The sequence below is a fragment of the Hyla sarda genome, chromosome 2 (genome assembly GCF_029499605.1).
Source record: "Hyla sarda isolate aHylSar1 chromosome 2, aHylSar1.hap1, whole genome shotgun sequence".
NCBI lineage: Eukaryota > Metazoa > Chordata > Amphibia > Anura > Hylidae > Hyla > Hyla sarda.
In genome coordinates, this window is record NC_079190.1 from 403,189,156 (window position 1) to 403,211,756 (window position 22,601).

Below are 22,601 nucleotides of genomic sequence, written 5' to 3' on the forward strand. Positions count from 1 at the left end.
GCGCGCCAGCTCTCTGAGACTTAAAGGGCCAGTGCACCAATGATTGGTGCCTGGCCCAATTAGCCTAATTAGCTTCCACCTGCTCCCTGGCTATATTACCTCACTTCCCCTGCACTCCCTTGCCGGATCTTGTTGCCTTGTGCCAGTGAAAGCGTTTAGTGTTGTCCAAGCCTGTGTTACCTGATCTCCTGCTATCCATTTTGACTACGAACCTTGCCGCCTGCCCCGACCTTCTGCTACGTCTGACCTTACCTCTGCCTAGTCCTTCTGTCCCACGCCTTCTCAGCAGTCAGCGAGGTTGAGCCGTTGCTAGTGGATACGACCTGGTTGCTACCGCCGCAGCAAGACCATCCCGCTTTGCGGCGGGCTCTGGTGAACACCAGTAGCCTCTTAGAACCGGTCCACACCAATCCCTAGCTGACACAGTGGATCCACAACCTGTAAGCCGAATCGTGACACCGGTGTATTAAATAATTTTTTTTCCTTAGTACAAATACGCTGAACAGTGGCCTTATCATTGCAAAGGGCCTAAATACAAGTCAATAGCGTACCACATACTACCTTTTTTTCTGTCTCTGTGCTAAATTAAGTGTTATACCACACGTTATACACCTGCCGGTGTATTAAAGAAAAAAAAGTTTTTCCTGAGTACAAATACGCTTTTTCAGTGGCCTTATCATTGCAAAGGGCCTAAATACAAGCAAATAGCGTACCATATACTACCTATTTTTCTGTCTCTGTGCTAAATTAAGTGTAATACCACACGTTATACACCTGCCAGTGTATTAAAGAAAAAAAAGTTTTCCTGTGCAAAAATACGCTTAACAGTGGCCTTATCATTGCAAAGGGCCTAAATTCAAGCAAATAGCGTATCATATACCACCTTTTTTTCTGTCTCTGTGCTAAATTAGGTAATATACCACACGTTATACACCTGCCGGTGTATTAAAGAAAAAAATGTTTTGCCTGAGTACAAATACGCTTTTTCAGTGGCCTTATCATTGCAAAGGGCCTACATACAACCAAGTAGTGTACTATTTAGTACCTGTATTTCTGTCTCGGTGGTAAATTCAGTGCTATTCTACACATTTGTCTACACTGGCTGGTGTATACAACTAAAAAAGAGTTTTTTTCTGCGTATAAATACGCTTAGCAGTGCGCTCATCATTGCAAAGGGCATACATACAACAAAGGAGAGTACAATTTAGTAACTGTTATTCTGTCTAGGGCCTATATACTTTGAAAGGACAGCCGTAAGTAATTGCCTGCTGCTGTTCTATACCCTCATAAACGCACTAAGTATGTCAGGCAGGGAAGTGCCAGGACCTGCACAGAGAAGGGGCAGAGGCCTACATACAGCAGGCAGAGTGGCAGCAGGAGTCGCAGCAATAGGCCTGAGCTCCCGTTAACAACCAGCGGTTGTGTCGTCGACCCATCTCTCCTCGTCAATTGGTTTGCACACTCATCCCCATCATCACAAGCGACATCTGACAACCCGAGTCAAGAGTCGGTGGGTTCCTCAGACACAACCCTCAGTTGGCATGGCCCGGCAGCAGTCCCCGTAATCCCATTGCCTTTGTCCTATGCTGTTCCATCTCCCAAAGAAGTATCTCATGCTTTGGATTCAGCTCCACTATTTAGCGAGGACGATGTAATAGAGGACAGTCAGCATCTAATGGGCAGCCAAGAATGTGAGGAGACATGCGTCCCTTGCTCCGCAAGGCGGGCAAGTAGTGATGCGGAGAGTGACGTGGGAGGCGGTGTTTCAATTGTTCAGGGTCCTGAGGCATACACTGTTGTGGAACACGAGGAGGACATCAGTGACGTGCACACATCTTTTGAGGATGATGAAGCCGATTGCAATTGGGAGCCGAGTGCAGAAGCCATGGCTTCATCATCATCAGGAGAAGAGATTTGCTCTTTGTCTATGATGCAGCAAGGCGGTAGCATGGTTGGCAATCAGCATGGTGGTGGCAGTAGTGGAAATTCAGGAGCCAAACGTGCCAGGGGGAGACCACCTGCTTCGCGGCAAGCTACCATTCAGGGAGGTAGTGGAACAGGGGTTCCTGGAGACGGTGCCAATAGCAGTGAAATAGTCCGAACTGCGGGTGGGAAAATCAGCTACTCTGTGGTGTGGTTGTTCTTCATAAAGAATCCGGAGGACCTTATCATAGTCATATGCAAAATCTGTGGGCAGAAAGTGAAGCGTGGCCAGGGTCCCAATCTCGGCACCACGGCCCTGCGTCAACACATGATTCGCCACCATAAAGCGGCCTGGGATAACCGTGGCTCCGAGGTAGTGGTGAAGTCTGCCGCATCACCCAGTGGCCATCCGCTCCCTTCGTCATCCAGCCGAAGCTCCACCACCTCAGCCGAAGGGAGCATTGTGTCAAACCCTCCTTCTTGCGCTCCTGCTTCTTCCGCTCGTAGTCAGCCATTCCGCCAACAATCGATCGGCGAAGCCATGTCCAAGAGACAACAGTATGCGCTCACTCATCCAACGGCGCAGAAGTTGAATGTGCTCCTGTCCAAGTTGCTGGTGTTGCAGTCCCTCCCTTTCCAACTGGTGGACTCTGCAGCTTTCAGGGAATTGATGGCTTGTGCCGAGCCGAGGTTGAGAGTCCCAAGCCGTCATTTCTTTGCGAAGAAGGCAGTACCAGCCCTGCATAAGTTTGTACAAGAGAAGGAGGGCCAGTCCTTGAGCCTGTCGGTGTGTTCAAAAGTGCACTGCAGCACCGACGTGTGGAACTGTAACTACGGGCAGAGACAATACATGTCTTTTACGGCCCACTGGGTAAATGTTGTTCCTGCACATCCACAACAGCAACTTGGACAGGTCACACCTCTTCCTCCTCCACGCTCTCGCTCCCAGGCAGTTGGTCCTTTTACAGTGTGCGCCTCCTCCTCCTCCCCCGTGTCCTCGGCCTCCACTGCACGTCCAAATCTCGGTGGCCCTTCATTGTACCACGTGTGTAGGGCACAGCGGTGTCAAGCCGTCCTTCACATGGTTTGCCTTGGCAAACGGAGTCACACAGGGGAGGAACTGCTAAAGTTCATTAGGGAAGAAATCTGAGTATGGCTTACTCCACGAAATCTGTAAATGGGAACCATGGTGACCGACAATGGGAAGAACATTGTGGCCGCGCTGCGAAAAGGAAGTGTGAACCATTCGCCCTGCATGGCACACGTGTTGAATCTGGTTGTCAAGAAGTTCATCAAGTCTTCACCCCATTTGCAAGACGTCCTGACAATGGCAAGAAAACTGTGCATGCACTTCAGCCACTCGTACACCGCCAAGCACACTTTGCTTGAGCTGCAGCGTCAGAACGGTATCCCACAAGGTAGTCTCATTTGTGACAATGCCACACGTTGGAACTCCACCCTCCATATGTTGGACAGACTATACGAACAAAGAAAAGTCATCACGGATTTTTTGATGATGCAAGCAGATAGGAGTACTCCCCTGTGTAACTTCAATGTGAACGAGTGGTAGCTCATACGTGACACCTGCCGTTTGCTGAGGCCCTTTGAGGAAGCCACATTTTTATTTAGTCGCTCGAATTACGTCATGAACGACGTAATTCCACTCCTACATTTACTCCAAAAAAGGATTGAAAACATGGCTGGTCACGGCAATGGAGATGTTGCGCCTACATCAGAAGGCTACATGAGTCCTGTGGGGGATGAACTGGAGGAGGATGATGAGGGGCAGAGTGGAGCACAGTTTACGGTGGATGAGATGGACGGTGTTTCTGGTCATTGGACAGGAGAGGAGGAGCAGGAGCAGCCAGAGGAGCTGGAGGGTTATTACGAGGGATGCGAGACAGAGGACCCAGACACACCGTGGCAGTATGCAGTGGAGATGGAGGCAGGTAGTCCCAGCGAGTCACTGTCACAAATGGCACGATGCATGATGAGTTGCTTGCATAGTGACCCCCAAATTGTCTAAATTCGTCAGCGCGATGACTTCTGGATCTCCACCTTATTAGACCCTCGCTACCGGCCCAGAATGGGGGCCTTTTTTACACCCACTGAGAGGGAGGACAAACTGACCTACTTCAGGGAGCTTCTACGTAGTCGGTTGGCCGATGCCTATCAGGCACATGGTCCATCCACTCGCAGGTCTGACTCGGGGGGCCCTCTGCGCTCACCTTCCACTGCCACGGCTGCTGGGGAGGGGTGGCAGGAGCAGTACCGGCTTAATCAGCAGCAGCCTGAGTCTACAGTCGCTGATGAGTAGCTTCCTTCAGCTGCATAGTGAAGCTACTCATCAGCAGCAGGTGGACATGGAGCAGGACCTGAACCAGCAGGTGGCTTACCTCGACATGACCCTGCCAACAACCGTTGAAGATCCGCTGGACTACTGGGCAGCCAAACTTGATTTATGGTCGCAACTAGCGGAGTTTGCCCTGGAAAAGCTGTCCTGCCCGGCCAGTAGTGTGCCATCAGAGCGGGTGTTTAGTGTGGCCGGGGCCATAGTCACCCCAAGGCGAACTCGTCTGTCCACTAAAAATGTGGAGAGACTGACGTTTATCAAGATGAATCAGGGATGGATCAGCCAGGATTTCCAGCCACCAATGACAGATGGGTCTGAGTAGATTGACCATGCTCCTACAACAAAATTTTCTCTATTGTGGTTGGTTATGAAACCCTCTGGGGCAGACCTGGGCATTGTATGGCCCGCTTGCCACATACGGCCCTTTGATTGGCTCTGACCGGCCCGCGCTGATTGGGGGACAACTATGCTGACTAATCTGGGGGACATCTATGCTGCCTAATCTGGGGGACATCTATGCTGCCTACTCTGGGGGACAAGTATGCTCCTAATCTGGGGGACATCTATGCTGCCTAATCTGGGTGACATATATGCTGCCTAATCTGGAGGACAACTATGCTCCTAATCTGGGGGACATCTATGTTGCCTAATCTGGGTGACATCTATGCTGCCTAATCTGGGGGACAACTATGCTCTTAATCTGGGGGACATCTATGCTGCCTAATCTGGGGGACAAGTATGCTCTTAATCTGGGTGACATCTATGCTGCCTACTCTGGGGGACAAGTATGCCCCTAATCTGGGGGACATCTATGTTGCCTAACTTGGGGGACAACTATGCTCCTAATCTGGGGGACAACTAAACTCCCAATCTGGTGGACATCTATGCTGCCTAATCTGGGTGACATCTATGCTGCCTAATCTGGGTGACATCTATGCTGCCTAATCTGGGGGACAACTATGCTCCTAATCTAGGGGACATCTATGCTGCCTAATCTGGGTGACATCTATGCTGCCTAATCTGGGGGACAAGTATGCTCCTAATCTGGGGGACATCTATGCTGCCTAATCAGGGTGACATCTATGCTGCCTAATCTAAGGGACAACTATGCTCCTAATCTGGGGGACATCTATGCTGCCTAATCTGGGGGACAGCTATGCTCCTAATATGGGGAAAACTGATACTTCTGGACTTGGGCCAATAATTTTTTGAAGTTTAGCAGTAGCTAAATACATGCTTAATGCAAATGTCAACATTGATCTTTAAATGTAAGGGGTTATGAAACCCTCTTGGATACTGCAAACGCATGCTCCAGACTCATTCTGTGTCTTTCAGGAACTACTCTGGCCTTGGGCCTTAAATTTTTGGATGTTTAGCAGTAGCTAAATACATGCTTAATGCAAATTTCAACAATGATCGTTAAATTTTCGGCGCTCTGCTAGGGCCTTCTTCAACCCCGCCTGGGCCGATCCAAGGACCTCACTAACCAACTCACTAACTAATCCAATCGCTTATAGCGACGGGTGGTGTGTACAAAGGGCAGGGACTTAATAAACGCCAGCTTATGACCCTCACTTACTGATAATTCCTCGTTTTAAGGTTAAATAATTGCAATCACAGATCCCTATCATGAACTGGTTTCATCGTGCAAAACGCACCTGTCCTTGAAAGATAGAGACACGCTAATCTGTTCAGTGGAGCGCTAGTGCGGCCCAGGACATCTGAGGCCATAACACACCTGTTATTGCTCGATCTCGCAATTGATCGGGCAAGGTAAGCGGTTATTAAAGCCTCTTGGGTACTTCTGAGGCCTACTCCTGACTGCTCCTGGTGCAATGTATGGGGTAATTAAACACTCTTGGGTAGTGTTATTGTTAAATTTACTGGTAATTTTATCAGTAATAAAATTGAATTTTGCAAAATGCTAACCGTTACACAACGGAACGCTTGTTGAGTGTGATTTTTTAATGAAAAAAAAAAAAATAGATGGAGAGGGATTAACTCTGCTTAATCCTTTTTGGCGATTAGCATCCTTTTGCCATCTGATTTTTTGGAGACAGATGCGTTTACACACATGTAATCATTTTTTGAACCAAATTTAAAACATTGTGTGGTTTATTCTTTTTGAGAAGAATGCCTTTTGGTGGTCCACCATCCTGCTTTATAGAGTCTTCTGAACTGCAGTATATGCGCTTGTTTTTTTTTTTTTTTTTTAAAGGTAGTTTGTCAGACAATTTCGAAAAATTTTTTTATTTTTTGGGGGTGGATTTTGAAGCTCGGGTGACGGATGTGTAGTGTGTACTCGTGCATCAGTCATCTCCAGTCTGTGTCCGTTAGGCAATATATGAGTTACTGATTCAGCAGAAGTGGGGCCTTGGTCTTGGAATTTCAATTATTTAAAAAAATTGAACATATTGTGTGGTTTATTATATTATAGAAGAATGTCTTTGGGTGGTCCACCATCCTGCATTATAGAGTCTTCTGAACTGCTGTATATGCGCTTGTTTTTTTTAAAGAAAGGTATTTTGCCAGACAATTTCGAAAAAATTTGGCGTTTTTTGGGGGTGGATTGTGAAGCCCGGGTGTGTAGTGTGAACTTGTGCATCAGTCAACTCCAGTCTGTGTCCGTTAGGCAATATATGAGTTACTGATGCAGCAGAGGTGGGGCCTTGGTCTTGGAATTTCAATTATTTAAAAAAATTGAACATATTGTGTGGTTTATTATATTATTGAAGAATGTCTTTGGGTGGTCCACCGTCCTGCATTATAGAGTCTTCTGAACTGCTGTATATGCACTTGTTTTAACAAAAAGGTACTTTGTCAGACAATTTCAAAATTTTGGGGTGGATTGTGAAGCCCGGGTGTGTACTCGTGCATCAGCCAACTCCAGGCTGTGTCTTTCAGGCAATCTATGGGTTACTGATGCAGCTGAGGTGGGGCCTGGGTCTAGGAATTTCAATTTAAAAAAAAAAAATTCAACAACTGTGTGATTCATTATTTTTGAGAAGAAAGTCTTTGGGTGGTTTACCGTCCTGCCTTATAGAGTCTTCTGAAATGTTGGATATGCGCTTCTGCTTACACAAAGTTGTAAATGTAAAAAAAAATGTATACAATTTTGTTGATTTTGGGGCGGATTGTGAAGCCCTGTGTGTACTGGTGCATCAGCCAACTTCAGGCTGTGTCCTTCAGGCAATAAATGGGTTCCTGATGCCACAGAGGTGGGGCCTGGGTCTGAGAATTTAACATTTTTGGATTGCGGGTGCTACAAAAAAAGATGGGCACACCCTAATCCGTTCAGTGGAGCGCGCCTGCGGCCACGGACATCTGAGGGCATAACACACCTGGTATTGCTCGATCTCGCAATTGATCGTGCAAAGGTAGTGGGTTATTAAAGCCTCTTGGGTCCTGCTGAGGCCTACTCTTGACTGCTCCTGGTGCAATGTATGGGGTAATTAACCCTTTAAGGACCCAGCCAATTTTCACTGTAGAACCCGGCCATTTTTTGCACATCTGACCACTGTCACTTTAAGCATTAATAACTCTGGAATGCTTTTACCTTTCATTCTGATTCCGAGATTGTTTTTTCGTGACATATTCTACTTTACGTTAGTGGTAAAATTTTGACGATACTTGCATCGTTTCTTGGTGAAAAATTCCAAAATTTTATGAAAAAATTGAAAATTTTGATTTTTTTTTTAACTTTGAAGCTCTCTGCTTATAAGGAAAATTAATATTACAAATAAATTATATATTGATTCACATATATAATATGTCTACTTTATGTTTGCATCATAACGTTGACATGTTTTTACTTTGGGAAGACACCAGAGGGCTTCAAAGTTCAGCAGCAATTTTCAAATTTTTCACAAAATTTTCAAAATCAAAATTTTTCAGGGACCAGTTTCGTTTTGAAGTGGATTTGAAGGGCCTTCTTATTAGAAATACCCCAAAAATGACCCCATTATAAAAACTGCACCCCCCAAAGTATTCAAAATGACATTCAAAAGGTTTGTTAACCCTTTAGGTGTTTCACAGGAATAGCAGCAAATTGCAGGAGAAAATTCAAAATCTTCATTTTTTACACTGGCATGTTCTTGTAGACCCAGTTTTTGAATTTTTACAAGGGGTAAAAGGAGAGAAATCTTCCTAAAATGTGTAGCCCAATTTCTCTCGAGTAAGGAAATACCTCATATGTGTATGTCAAGTGTACGGCGGGCGCAGTAGAGGGCTCAGAAGGGAAGGAGCGACATAGGGATTTTGGAGAGTGAGTTTTTCTGAAATGGTTTTTGTGGGGCATATCGCATTTAGGAAGCCCCTATGGAGCCAGAACAGCAAAAAAAACTCTCATGGCATACCATTTTAGAAACTACACCCCTCAAGGTAAACATCAAGGGGTACAGTGAGCCTTAAAACCTCACAGGTGTTTGACGACTTTTTGCTAAAGTCGGATGTGTAAATGAAAAAAAAAATATGTTTTCACTAAATTGCTGGTTTTCCCCCACATTTTATATTTTTACAAGGGGTAATAGGAGAAAATGACCCCCAAAATTTGTAACCCCATTTCTTCTGAGTATGGAAATACCCAATGTGTGGACATCAAGGGATCTGCTGGCGCACTACAATGCTCAGAAGAGAAGGAGCGCCATTGAGCTTTTGAAGACAGAATTTGGTTGGAATAGAAGTCGGGGGCCATGTGCGTTTACAAAGCCCCCCGTGGTGCCAGAACAGTGGACCCCCCCACGTGACCCCATTTTGGAAACTACACCACCCACAGAATTTAATAAGGGGTGCAGTGTAATGTAATGTAATAAGGGGTACAGTGAGTATTTACACCCCACTGGCGTTTGACAGATCTTTGGAACAGTGGGCTGTGCAAATGAAAAATTACATTTTTCATTTTCACGGACCACTGTTCCAAAAATCTGTCAGACACCTGTGGGGCGTAAATGCTCACTGTACCCCTTATTACATTACGTGAGGGGTGTAGTTTACAAAATTGGGTCATATGTGGGGGGTTCCATTGTTATGGCTCTATGGGGGCTTTGTAAACACACGTAGCCTTCAATTCCGGTCAAATTTTATCTTCAAAATCCCAATGGTGCTCCTTCTCTTCTGAGCATTGTAGTTCGCCCGCCGAGCACTATACATCCACATATGGGGTATGCCCTTACTCAGAAAAAATGGGGTTACAAATTTTGGGGGGCTTTTTTCCTTTGTTTCCTTGTGAAAATGAAAAATTTTGGGTAACACCAGCATTTTTGTGAAAAAATTTTTTTCTTCATTTTTCCATCCAAATTCGTCAAACACCTGTGGGGTGTAAAGGCTCACTATACCCCTTGTTACTTTCCGTGAGGGGTGTAGTTTCCAAAATGGGATCACATGTGGGTATTTATTTTTTTGCGTTTATGTCAGAACCGCTGTAAAATCAGCCACCCCTGTGCAAATCACCAATGTAGGCCTCAAATGTACATGCTGCGCTCTCACTCTTGAGCCTTGTTATGCGCCCGCAGAGCATTTTACGCCCACATATGGGGTACTTCTGTACTCAGGAGAAATTGCGTTACAAATTTGGGGGGGCTTTTTTTCCTTTTAACACTTGTGAAAATATTAAGTAAAGGACAACACCAGCATGTCAGTGCAAAATTTTTATTTTTTTTACACTGACAGGCTGGTGTAGCCCCAACTTTTCCTTTTCATAAGGGGTTAAAGGAGAAAATACCCCCCAAAATTTGTAACGCAATTTCTCCCAATTACGGAGATACCCCATATGTGGCCCTAAACTGTTTCCTTGAAATACAACAGGGCTCTGAAGTGAGAGCGCAATGCGCATTTGAGGACTGAATTAGGGATTGCATAGGGGTGGACATAGGGGTATTCTACGCCAGTGATTCCCAAACAGGGTGTCTCCAGCTGTTGCTAAACTCCCAGCATGCCTGGACAGTCAGTGGCTGTCCGGAAATGCTGGGAGTTGTTGTTTTGCAACAACTGGAGGCTCCGTTTTGGAAACACTGCCGTACAATACATTTTTCATTTTTATTGGGGGGACAGTGTAAGGGGGTGTATGTGTAGTGTTTTACCCTTTATTATGTGTTAGTGTAGTGTAGTGTTTTTAGGGTACAGTCCCACTGGCGGGTTACAGTGAGCTTCCCGCTAGAAATTTGCGCTGCGGCGAAAAGTTTGCCACAGCTCATACTTGAAGCAGGAAACTTACTGTAAACCCGCCCGTGTGAATGTACCCTGTACGTTCACATGGGGGGGCAAACCTCCAGCTGTTTCAAAACTACAACTCCCAGCATGTACTGACAGACCGTGCATGCTGGGAGTTGTAGTTTTGCAACAGCTGGAGGCACACTGGTTGGAAAACTTTCAGTTAGGTTCTGTTACCTAACTCAGTATTTTCCAACCAGTGTGCCTATAGCTGTTGCAAAACTACAACTCCCAGCATGTACTGATCGCCGAAGGGCATGCTGGCAGATCTAGTTATGCAACAGCTGGAGGGATCGCAACTACAACTCCCAGCATGCCGAGACAGCTGTTTCGGCATGCTGGGATTTGCAGTTTTGCAACATCTGGAGGGCTACAGATAAAGACCACTGCACTGTGATCTCCAAACTGTGGACCTCCAGATGTTGCAAAACTACAAATTCCAGCATGCACAGACAGCAAACAGCTATGTGAGCATACTGGGAGTTGTAGTTTTGCAAGATCTAGAGTGCTACAGTATAGAGATCACTGTGCAGTGGTCTCTAAACTGTAGACCTCCAGCTGTTGCAAAACTGCATCTCCCACCATGCCCAGCAGCTGTCTGGGCATGCTGGGAGTTGTAGTTTTGCAACATCTGGAGGGCTACAGTCTCAGACTGTAGCCCTCTAGATGTTGCTAGGCAACTTACCGGCTTCTGTCGGATCCAGGGAGCTGTCCTCTTCTACTGCACGACATCGCCGCCCGCACCGATCACCGCCGCCGATCCCGTCCCGCAGCTTCCACCGACGGGTAAGTGGATCTTCGGCGTTCGGTCCCCGTCATTTCCCCGTCCTGCCCCGCCTATTGTGGGTGGGCAGAACGGGGAAAATGAAAGTAAACCGATCTGCTATTGGTGGTCGCGTCTAGACCACCAATAGCAGAGATAGGACGGGTGGCACCTCTGCCACCTCACTCCTATGGCTACAGGGGGATCGTGGGTGACCTTAGACAACCACGATCCCCCTTCTATTCCGGGTCACCGGGTCACCATAGACCTGAATGACCCGGAATCGGCGCAAATCGCAAGTGTGAATTCACTTGCGATTTGCGCCGATCGCCGACATGGGGAGGTCTGATGACCCCCCTGGGCATTTGCACGGGGTGCCTGCTGATCGATATCAGCAGTCACCCCGGCTCGGTCCCCGCCCGGTGCGCGGCGGGGACCGAAATTCCCACGGCCTTTGGTGAACTGATCTTTTGGAGACAGATGCGCTTACACACCTTTTGAATTAGTTTTTTTTTTTTAAATGTCAAACATTGTGTGGTTTATTATTTTTGAGAAGAATGTCTTTGGGTGGTCCACCGTCCTGCATTATAGTCTTGTGAACTGTTGGATATGCAATTGTTCTTACACAAATGTATTTCTTTAAAAAATTTCTAAATTTTTTTTTTTTTTTTGGAGGGGATTGTGAAGCCCGGGTGTGTACTGGTGCATCAGCCAACTCCAGGCTGTGTCCTTCACTCAATATATGGGTTACTGATGCCGCAGGGGTGGGGCCTGGTTCTGTTAATTTCAAATTTTTGGATAGCGGGTGCTACCAATGAGAAATCTTTTACAAAAATTTCATATATTGTGTTGTTTTTTTGGGGGGGATTGTGAAGCCCTGGTGTGTACTCTTGCATCAGCCAACTCCAGGCTGTGTCATGCCGGCAATATATGGGTTACTGATGCCACAGGGGTGGGGCCTGGTTCTGGAAATTCCAAATTTTTGGATAGCGGGTGCTACCAATGAGAAATCTTTGACAAAAATTTCTCATTGTGTTGATTTTGGAGGGGGGATTGTGAAGCCCTGGTGTGTACTGGTGTATCAGCCAACTCCAGGCTGTGTCCTTCAGGCAATATATGGGTTACTGATGCCGCAGAGGTGGGGCCTGGGTCTGTTAATTTCAAATTTTTGGATAGCGGGTGCTACCAATGAGAAATCTTTGTCAAAAATTTCATATATTGTGTTGTTTTTTGGGGGGGATTGTGAAGCCCTGGTGTGTAGTGTACTAGTGCATCAGCCAACTCCACGCTGTGCCATTCAGCCACTAAATGGTCTCCTCTTGCTGCCAACATGTCCACGCTATGTCATTCAGTCACTATATGGTCTCCTGACACTGATGCCACCACCAGGCTCTGTCATTGTGCTGCTGTGCGGCAGTGATTCTAAGAGAGATGCCGGTAATCTGCATGCTATTCTGAATAACAGTATTATTTCACTAACCCAGCAAACTCCATATGCGTTTTAGGACACAGCAAAGTGTTCTATACCCCTATAGAGGCTATATGTAGGCTAGAAATAGCCTTTTTTAATATTGATTCGCCACAAATAAATTCGGATCAAAACAAACTTTTCGGGAAAATTCGGCGAATCGGCCGAATCGAATTTTTGAAAAGTTCGCTCATCTCTATTTACTATAACACATTATTAGCTTAAAAGGGTCTCTTTTTATATGTATTTTACAGCTCTTTTTTTTTCTCTTTTTACACTGTATGAATATAATCTCAGATTAAAATACATAAAAATACATAACATTACTAAACTAAAACTAAACTAAAATATCACAGATCATAATCTCATCTATGTACACTTCCCAGTTTTAATGTAATGCAATATAGAACATAAAGGCTAATTTTAACCCCTTAAGGACTCAGCCCATTTTGGCCTTAAGGACTCAGACAATTAAATTTTTACGTTTTCATTTTTTCCTCCTCGCCTTCTAAAAATCATAACTCTTTTATATTTTCATCCACAGACTAGTATGAGGGCTTGTTTTTTGCGCGACCAGTTGTCCTTTGTAATGACATCACTCATTATATCATAAAATGTATGGCGCAACCAAAAAACACTATTTTTGTGGGGAAATTAAAACGAAAAACACAATTTTGCTAATTTTGGAAGGTTTTGTTTTCACGCCGTACAATTTATGGTAAAAATGACGTGTGTTCTTTATTCTGAGGGTCAATACGATTAAAATGATACCCATTATTATATACTTTTATATTATTGTTGCGCTTAAAAAAAATCACAAACTTTTTAACCAAATTAGTACGTTTATAATCCCTTTATTTTGATGACCTCTAACTTTTTTATTTTTCCGTATAAGTGGCGGTATGGGGGCTCATTTTTGCGCCATGATCTGTAATTTTTTTTGATACCACATTTGCATATAAAAAACTTTTAATACATTTTTTATAATTTTTTTTTAATAAAATGTATTAAAAAAGTAGGAATTTTGGACTTTTTAATTTTTTTTCGTTCACACCGTTCACCGTACGGGATCATTAACATTTTATTTTAATAGTTCAGACATTTACGCACGCGGTGATACCAAATATGTCTATAAAAAATGTTTTTTACGCTTTTTGGGGGTAAAATAGGAAAAAACTGACGTTTTACTTTTTTATTGGGGGAGGGGATTTTTCACTTTTTTTTACTTTTACTTTTACATTTTTTTACATTTTTTTTTACACTTGAATAGTCCCCATAGGGGACTATTCATAGCAAACCATGATTGCTAATACTGATCTGTTCTATGTATAGGACATAGAACAGATCAGTATTATCAGTCATCTTCTGCTCTGGTCTGCTCGATCACAGACCAGAGCAGGAGACGCCGGGATCCGCACGGAGGAAGGAGAGGGGACCTCCGTGCGGCGTTATGAATGATCGGATCCCCGCAGCAGCGCTGCGGGCGATCCGATCGTTCATTTAAATGGCGAACTGCCGCAGATGCCGGGATCTGTATTGATCCCGGCACCTGAGGGGTTAATGGTGGACGCCCGCGAGATCGCGGGCGTCGGCCATTGCCGGCGGGTCCCTGGCTGCGATCAGCAGCCGGGATCAGCCGCATGACACGGGCATCGCTCCGATGCCCGCGGTTATGCTTAGGACGTAAATGTACGTCCTGGTGCGTTAAGTACCACCTCACCAGGACGTACATTTACGTCCTGCGTCCTTAAGGGGTTAATTACAACTTTTTTAAACTTTTGTGAATCCATCTTACGATTGCACTACACTGCTTAAAAAAAATAAAGGGAACCCTAAGATAACACATCCTAGCTCTGAATAAATTAACCAATCGTATGAAATACTTTAATCTTTACATAGTTGAATGTGCTGACAACAAAATCACACAAAAATTATCAATGGAAATCAAATTTATCAACCCATGGAGGTCTGGATATGGAGTCACACTCAAAATCAAAGTGGAAAACCACACTACAGGCTGATCCAACTTTGATGTAATGTCCTTAAAACAAGTCAAAATGAGGCTCAGTAGTGTGTGTGGCCTCCACGTGCCCGTATGACTTCCCTACAATGCCTGGGCAAGCTCCTGATGAGATGGCGGATGGTCTTTTGAGGGATATCCTCCCAGACCTGGACTAAAACATCCGCTAACTTCTGGACAGTCTGTGGTGCAACGTGGCATTGGTGGATGGTGTGAGACATTATGTCCCAGATGTGCTCAATAGGATTTAGGTCGGGGGAATGGGCGGGCTAGTCCATAGCATCAATGCCTTCCTCTTGTAGGAACTGCTGACACACTCCAGCCTAGCATTGTCTTGCATTAGGAGGAACCCAGGGCAAACCTCACCAGCATATGGTCTCACAAGGGATCTGAGGATCTCATCTCGGTACCTTATGCGAGTCAGGCTACCTCTGGCAAGCACATGGAGGGCTGTGTGCCCCCCCCCCCCAAAGAAATTCCACCTCACACCATTATTGACCCACCGCCAAACCGGTCATGCTGGAGGATATTGCAGGCAGCAGAATGTCCTTCACAGCGTCTCCAGACTCATGCCCGTCACATGTGCTCAGTGTGAACCTGCTTTCATCTGTGAAGAGCACAGGGCGCCAGTGGTGAATTCGGCAATCTTGGTGTTCTCTGGCAAATGCCAAACAATCTGCACAGTGTTAGGCTATAAGCACATCCCCTACCTGTTGACATTGGGCCCTCATACCACCCTCATGGAGTCTGTTTCTGACCGTTTGAGTGGACACATGCATTTTTGTGGCCTGCTGGAGGTCATTTTTCAGGGCTCTGGCAGTATTCCTCCTGCTCCTCCTTGCACAAAGGAGGAGGTAGCGGTCCTGCTGCTGGGTTGTTGCCCTTCTACGGCCTTCTCCATGTCTCCTGATGTAATGGCCTGTCTCCTGATAGCGCCTCCATGCTCTGGACACTATGCTGACAGACACAGAAAACCTTCTTGCCACAGCTCACATTGATGTGCCATCCTGGATGAGCTGCACTACCTGAGCCACTTGTGTGGGTTGTAGACTCTGTCTCATACTACCACTACAGTGAAAGCACGGCCAGCATTTAAAAGGGACCAAAACATCAGCCAGGAAGCATAGGAACTGGGAAGTGGTCTGTAGTCACCACCTGCAGAACCACTCCATTATTGGGGGTGTCTTGCTAATTGCCAATAATTTCCACCTGTTGTCTGTTCCATTTGCACAATAGCATGTGAAATTGATTGTCAATCAATGTTGCTTCCTTAGTGGACAGAGTGATTTCACAGAACTGGGATTGACTTGGAGTTACATTGTGTTGCTTAAGCATTCCCTTAATTTTTTTGAGCAGTGTACATTATGCGTCATAGTAAGCATTTGTTCTGGGCATTTGTTCTCTCATATGTCTTATTTATCGTAAATCTGTAATGTGAATACTGCATTATTGAGGTTTGGTGCAACATTAGAAAAAAAGTCAATCATATCATCATTTTCAAACATTTATTGTTCTTAGAGATAAAAAATAAACTAATATTTGTGTTGATTTATATTAAAGTATATTTTGGACTACTTAAAAAAAAAAAAAAAAAAAAACATTTTTGCCAGCCTGGATTAACAGTATAGATGCAGCTGGATTACAGTTAAATATTATTCTGCATAATGTACAGCAATATATATAATGTTCTACTGTGACCACTAGAGGTCAGCATTTCAAAAACAAGAAAGTAGAATTATAATTTAGAACTTGTTAATGAAAGAACTGTACTGTAGTCATCCAATTGATTGTTTTACTGTATATATAAGAAGTTTTTTTTTTTTTTTGGTACTACATTTATAAGATTAAAATAATAATGTATTAAAAAATCAGATGAAAGGGCACATAACGCTAAAACAATAAACATCAATTCATTTTTTCAATGTGAAATATTTGTAACGAAAAAGGATATGGGAATATATATTGATCATCCCTAATAATAAAATATTATTGATTTTTACTATGTTGGCCCCCCTCGTGCTGCAAGAACAGCTCTGACTCTTTTAATCTGCTGGACCCCCCGCAACCTCCTGCAGCACTCAGCGTTCTAAACAAACGCTGGGTTCCTGAGGCAGTGGTCATGATGTCATAATCAAGTCTCCTCGTGATGTCACACCACGCCCACTCCATTCATGTCTATGGGAGTTGGCATGTCTGCCAACACGCCCCCTCCCAGAGACATGAATGGAGGGGGTGTGACATGATGTCACAAGGCGTGTGACCGTGACTAAAGATGAGCGAATAGAATAGGGGATATATATAAGGAAGGGTAGATTAAAAAATGGGAAGAGTTAAAAAAGGGTAGAGAAGTTGGGGTTGGGACATGGTTTGAATATATGAGATTAAGAGGTATAGTAAAAGACATGGTAGATACGGGGAAGAAAGTAGAAATAGTAAAAGGTATTTTTTTGAGAAGATGGTGAATACAGAGATGGGGAAAAAAAGAGTTGTCAAAGATATATAGAACATTTAATACATTTTCTATATTAAAGAGAAATCATCACAGTAGAAAAATATGGCAAAAAGAATTGGGTGAGATAGAAGAAGCACCGTGGGGAAAAATGCACGAAAGAATTAATGTTATTCCATTAAATGTGAATCATAGGGTGATACAGTTTAATATAGTTCATAGGCTGTACTATACACCTCTCTTTTTGTATAAAATAGGTAAAAAGAACTCGAGTGCCTGCTCAAAATGTGGGCAGGAAGAGGCAGGATTGTTGCATATGCTTTGGACATGTCCAGAAATAAATATTAAAATTTGTATTAAAAAAAAAAAAGATGAGCGAATCGAAGCAGATGAACCAGAACTCGTTACGAATTTCAGGATTTATTTGATTCGCAACGAATGTGAATATCACCGCAATTCTATTTTGCAAATCGCTTCATTAAACTCCATTTTACAGTGTTCCAGGCTCCAGGACACCTAAAATGGCAGATCCACATGTCATTACATGGGGCAGGGGAGGCTGGGAAGGCGGGAAGGTAAGGCGGGAAGGGAGGTAGGCGGGATGATCCTGAATCCCATGCAGGATGCAGCCTATCAGCATTCATTGACCCCTGTGATGTCACAGCCCTATACAATCGGCAGCCATTTTGCAGCTGCTCATTTCATGCCATTCACTGCACAGTGATAGGACGGACAGCGTGTCTCTGTGTGTTACACAGACACGCTGAATTAATCATACCGCAGCGTTCCACTTCCAACTGCTAGTTACATCAGTGTTGTGGACAGAGAGCAGTGCAGTGCTTTGCTTGTTCTCACCGAGAAGGATTTTTACGCTAGCCATTAACCACCCAGTCACTTTATTCATCATTTTATCAGAGAGGGGCAGATAGATTTTCGTTGCCTCATATATATCAACAAGCTACCTGAACTTCATGAACCTTATCACAGGAGGCAGGAATGATTTTTCAGCGCAATTCTGTGCATTTTTTCCACAAGAAATCATCAGCTGCTTATACTAGTCTGACAGTAGTCTTTAATACTCTGACAGAGTGCTTTTTTTTGTGGTGCTGCACTTTTGTGTGCTGCTGCTGTGCAAATATACGTAGGTGCATACCACATACCTACATCAAATCAGTCTACTATTTTGTATCTGTAAATCTGTAACAAGTCTAGATACTGGTAAAGTCCAGGCAAAAGTCATCACCGGCTGGTGTTTTACAAAAATATGTTTTCCAAGTGTACTGTAGTGCATTTTTTTGCCCTCATACATGCATACCACATATCTACATCTAAGTAGTGCACTTTTTTGTACCTGTTAATCTGTAACAAGCCTACATACAGTGAAAGGCCAGGGAAAACTAATCACTGGCTGTTGTTTCATGAAAATACATTTTCCAAGTGTATTGTAGTGCATTTTTTTTGCCCTCATACATGCATACCACATACCTTCATCTAAGTAGTGTACCATATTGTACCTGTTAATCTGTCAAGGGCCTACATACTGTGATAGTCCAAGCTATAGTACTCACCAGCTGGTGTTTTACAAAAATACAAACTTTTTTAGGTGTATTGTAGCGCATTTTTCTGCCCTCATCAGTGCATACGGCATACGTACATCTAAGTAGTGTACCATTTTGTACCTGTTAATCTGTCAAGGTCCTACATGTCACGATTCGGCTAGCTGGATGTGGATCCTCTGTGTCAGCGAGGGATTGGCGTGGACCGTGTCGGTGGACCGGTTCTAAGATGCTACTGGTATTCACAAGAGCCCGCCGCAAAGCGGGATGGTCTTGCTGCGGCGGTAGCAACCGGGTCGTATCCACCGGCAACGGCTCAACCTCGCTGACTGCTGAGAAGACGTGGGACAGAAGGACTAGGCAGAGGCAAGGTCAGACGTAGCAGAAGGTCGGGGCAGGCGGCAAGGTTCGTAGTCAATATGGATAGCAGGAGATCTGGAAACACAGGCTTTGGACAACACTAAACGCTTTCACTGGCACAAGGCAACAAGATCCGGCAAGGGAGTGCAGGGGAAGTGAGGTATTATAGCCAGGGAGCAGGTGGAAGCTAATTAGGCTAATTGGGCCAGGCACCAATCATTGGTGCACTGGCCCTTTAAATCTTAGAGAGCTGGCGCGCGCGCCCTAAGGGGCGGAGCCGCGCGCGCCAGGACATGACAGCCGGAGGCCGGGACAGGTAAGTGACTTGGTATACGATTCGCGAGCGGGCGCGTCCCGCTATGCAAATCGCATCCCCGCCGGCAATGTAAGTGCAGCGCTCCCGGTCAGCGGGTCTGACCGGGACACTGCAGAGAGAGGAACGCTGCGAGCGCTCCTGGGAGGAGCAGGGACCCGGAGCGCTCGGCGTAACAGTACCCCCCCCTTAGGTCTCCCCCTTTTTTTGTCCGGCAATTGCTTCACATGGGACGAGGACACTGGGCAGAGGGTGAAGCTTGGCACAGGGCAGGGTGTCACCAGGACGGGGGTTATGAAGAGGCACGGCACAGTCCCGATAGGCCTTGGGGAGACCAGGCACAGAAGGAGACACTGAGGCCCGACAGACGGGACTGGGAGCAGAAGTGAGGCATTTCTTAAGGCAAGCAGAACCCCAATTTTTGATCTCCCCGGTGGTCCAGTCAAGGGTGGGAGAATGATGCTGGAGCCATGGCAGACCGAGGAGGACTTCAGAGGTACAGTTGGGAAGGACGAACAATTCGATCTTTTGGTGATGGGGTCCAATGCACATTAAGAGGGGTTCTGTGCGGTAACGCACAGTACAGTCCAACTTCACTCCGTTGACCGAAGAAATGTAGAGCGGCTTGGCGAGACGGGTCACCGGGATGCAGAACTTATTCATCAAAGAGTCCAGAATAAAATTTCCAGAAGCACCAGAGTCCAAGCAGGCCACGGCTGAGAGGGAGGAGTTGGCAGAAAGAGAAATCCGCATGGGCACAGTGAGACGTGGAGAAGCAGACTTCGTACCAAGGGACGCCACACCCACCTGAGCTGGGTGCGTGCGTGCGTTTCCTAGACGTGGAGGACGAATAGGGCAATCCACCCAGAAATGTTCAGTATTAGCGCAGTACAGACATAGATCTTTTTCCTTACGGCGAGTCCTCTCTTCATGGGTCAGGCGAGACCGATCCACTTGCATAGCTTCCTCGGCGGGAGGCACAGGCGTAGATTGCAAGGGATACTGTGGGAGAGGTGCCCAGAGATCAAGGTCTTTTTCCTGGCGGAGCTCCTGGTGTCTCTCAGAAAAACGCATGTCAATGCGGGTGGCCAAATGGATAAGTTCTTGCAGGTTGGCAGGAATCTCTCGTGCGGCCAGCACATCCTTGATGTTACTGGATAGGCCTTTTTTAAAGGTCGCACAGAGAGCCTCCTTATTCCAAGATAATTCGGAAGCGAGAGTACGAAATTGGATGGCGTACTCGCCTACTGAAGAATTACCCTGGACCAGGTTCAGCAGGGCAGTCTCGGCAGAAGAAGCTCGGGATGGTTCCTCGAAGACACTACGGACTTCAGCGAAGAAGGACTGGACTGTAGCTGTGGCAGGATCATTGCGGTCCCAGAGTGGTGTGGCCCAAGACAAAGCCTTTCCAGATAGAAGACTCACTACGAACGCCACCTTAGACCGTTCTGTGGGAAATTGGTCCGACAACATCTCCATATGTAGGGAACATTGCGACAGAAAGCCACGGCAGAGTCTAGAGTCCCCATCAAATTTGTCCGGCAGGGACAAGTGGAGGCTGGGAGTGGCCACTCGCTGCGGAGGAGGTGCAGGAGCTGGCGGAGGAGATGGTTGCTGCTGTAGCAGTGGCAGAAGTTGCTGTAACGTGGCGGTCAACTGCGACAGCTGCTGTCCTTGTGGGGCAATTTTCTGCGATTGCTGGGCGACCACCGTGGATAGGTCAGCGAGACTTGGCAGCGGCACCTCAGCGGGATCCATGGCCGGATCTACTGTCACGATTCGGCTAGCTGGATGTGGATCCTCTGTGTCAGCGAGGGATTGGCGTGGACCGTGTCGGTGGACCGGTTCTAAGATGCTACTGGTATTCACCAGAGCCCGCCGCAAAGCGGCATGGTCTTGCTGCGGCGGTAGCAACCAGGTCGTATCCACCGGCATCGGCTCAACCTCGCTGACTGCTGAGAAGGCGTGGGACAGAAGGACTAGGCAGAGGCAAGGTCAGACGTAGCAGAAGGTCGGGGCAGGCGGCAAGGTTCGTAGTCAATATGGATAGCAGGAGATCTGGAAACACAGGCTTTGGACAACACTAAACGCTTTCACTGGCACAAGGCAACAAGATCCGGCAAGGGAGTGCAGGGGAAGTGAGGTATTATAGCCAGGGAGCAGGTGGAAGCTAATTAGGCTAATTGTGCCAGGCACCAATCATTGGTGCACTGGCCCTTTAAATCTTAGAGAGCTGGCGCGCGTGCGCCCTAAGGAGCGGAGCCGCCTGTGCCAGGACATGACAGCCGGAGGCCGGGACAGGTAAGTGACTTGGGATGCGTTTCGCGAGCGGGCGCGTCCCGCTATGCGAATCGCATCCCCGCCGACAATGTCAGTGCAGCGCTCCCGGTCAGCGGGTCTGACCGGGGCGCTGCAGAGAGAGGAACGCCGCGAGCGCTCCGGGGAGGAGCAGGGACCCGGAGCGCTCGGCGTAACACTAGATACTGTGAAAGTCAAAGCAATAGTACTCACCAACTGGTGTTTTACGAAAATGCATTTTCCAAGTGTACTGTAGCGCATTTTTTTTGCCCTCATACGTGCATACCACATGCCTACATCTAAGTATGCACTTTTTTTGTACCTGTTAATCTGTAACAAGCCTACATACAGTGAAAGGCCAGAGAAAACGAATCACTGGCTGTTGTTTCATAAAAAATATGTTATCCAAGTGTACTGTAGCGCATTCTTTTTTGCCTCATACGTGCAAACCACATGCCTACATCTAAGTAGTGCAGTTATTTGTACCTGTTAATCTGTAACAAGCGTACACCCAGTAAAATGCTAGGGAAAACTAATCATTGGCTGCTGTTTTACGAAAATACATTTTCCAAGTGTACTGTAGCACATTTTTTTGCCCTCACACGTGCATACCACATACCTACATCTAAGTAGTGTACCATATTGTACCTGTTAATCTGTCAAGGGCCTACATACTGTGAAAGTCCAAGCAATAGTACTCACCGGCTGGTGTTTTACAAAAATACAGAGTTTTTAATGCACATTGTAGGGCATTTTTCTGCCCTAATCAGTGCATACCTCATACGTACATCTAAGTAGTGTACAATTTTGTACCTGTTAATCAGTCAAAAGCCTACATACTGTGAAAGTCCAAGCAATAGTACTCACCGGCTGGTGTTTTACAAAAATACT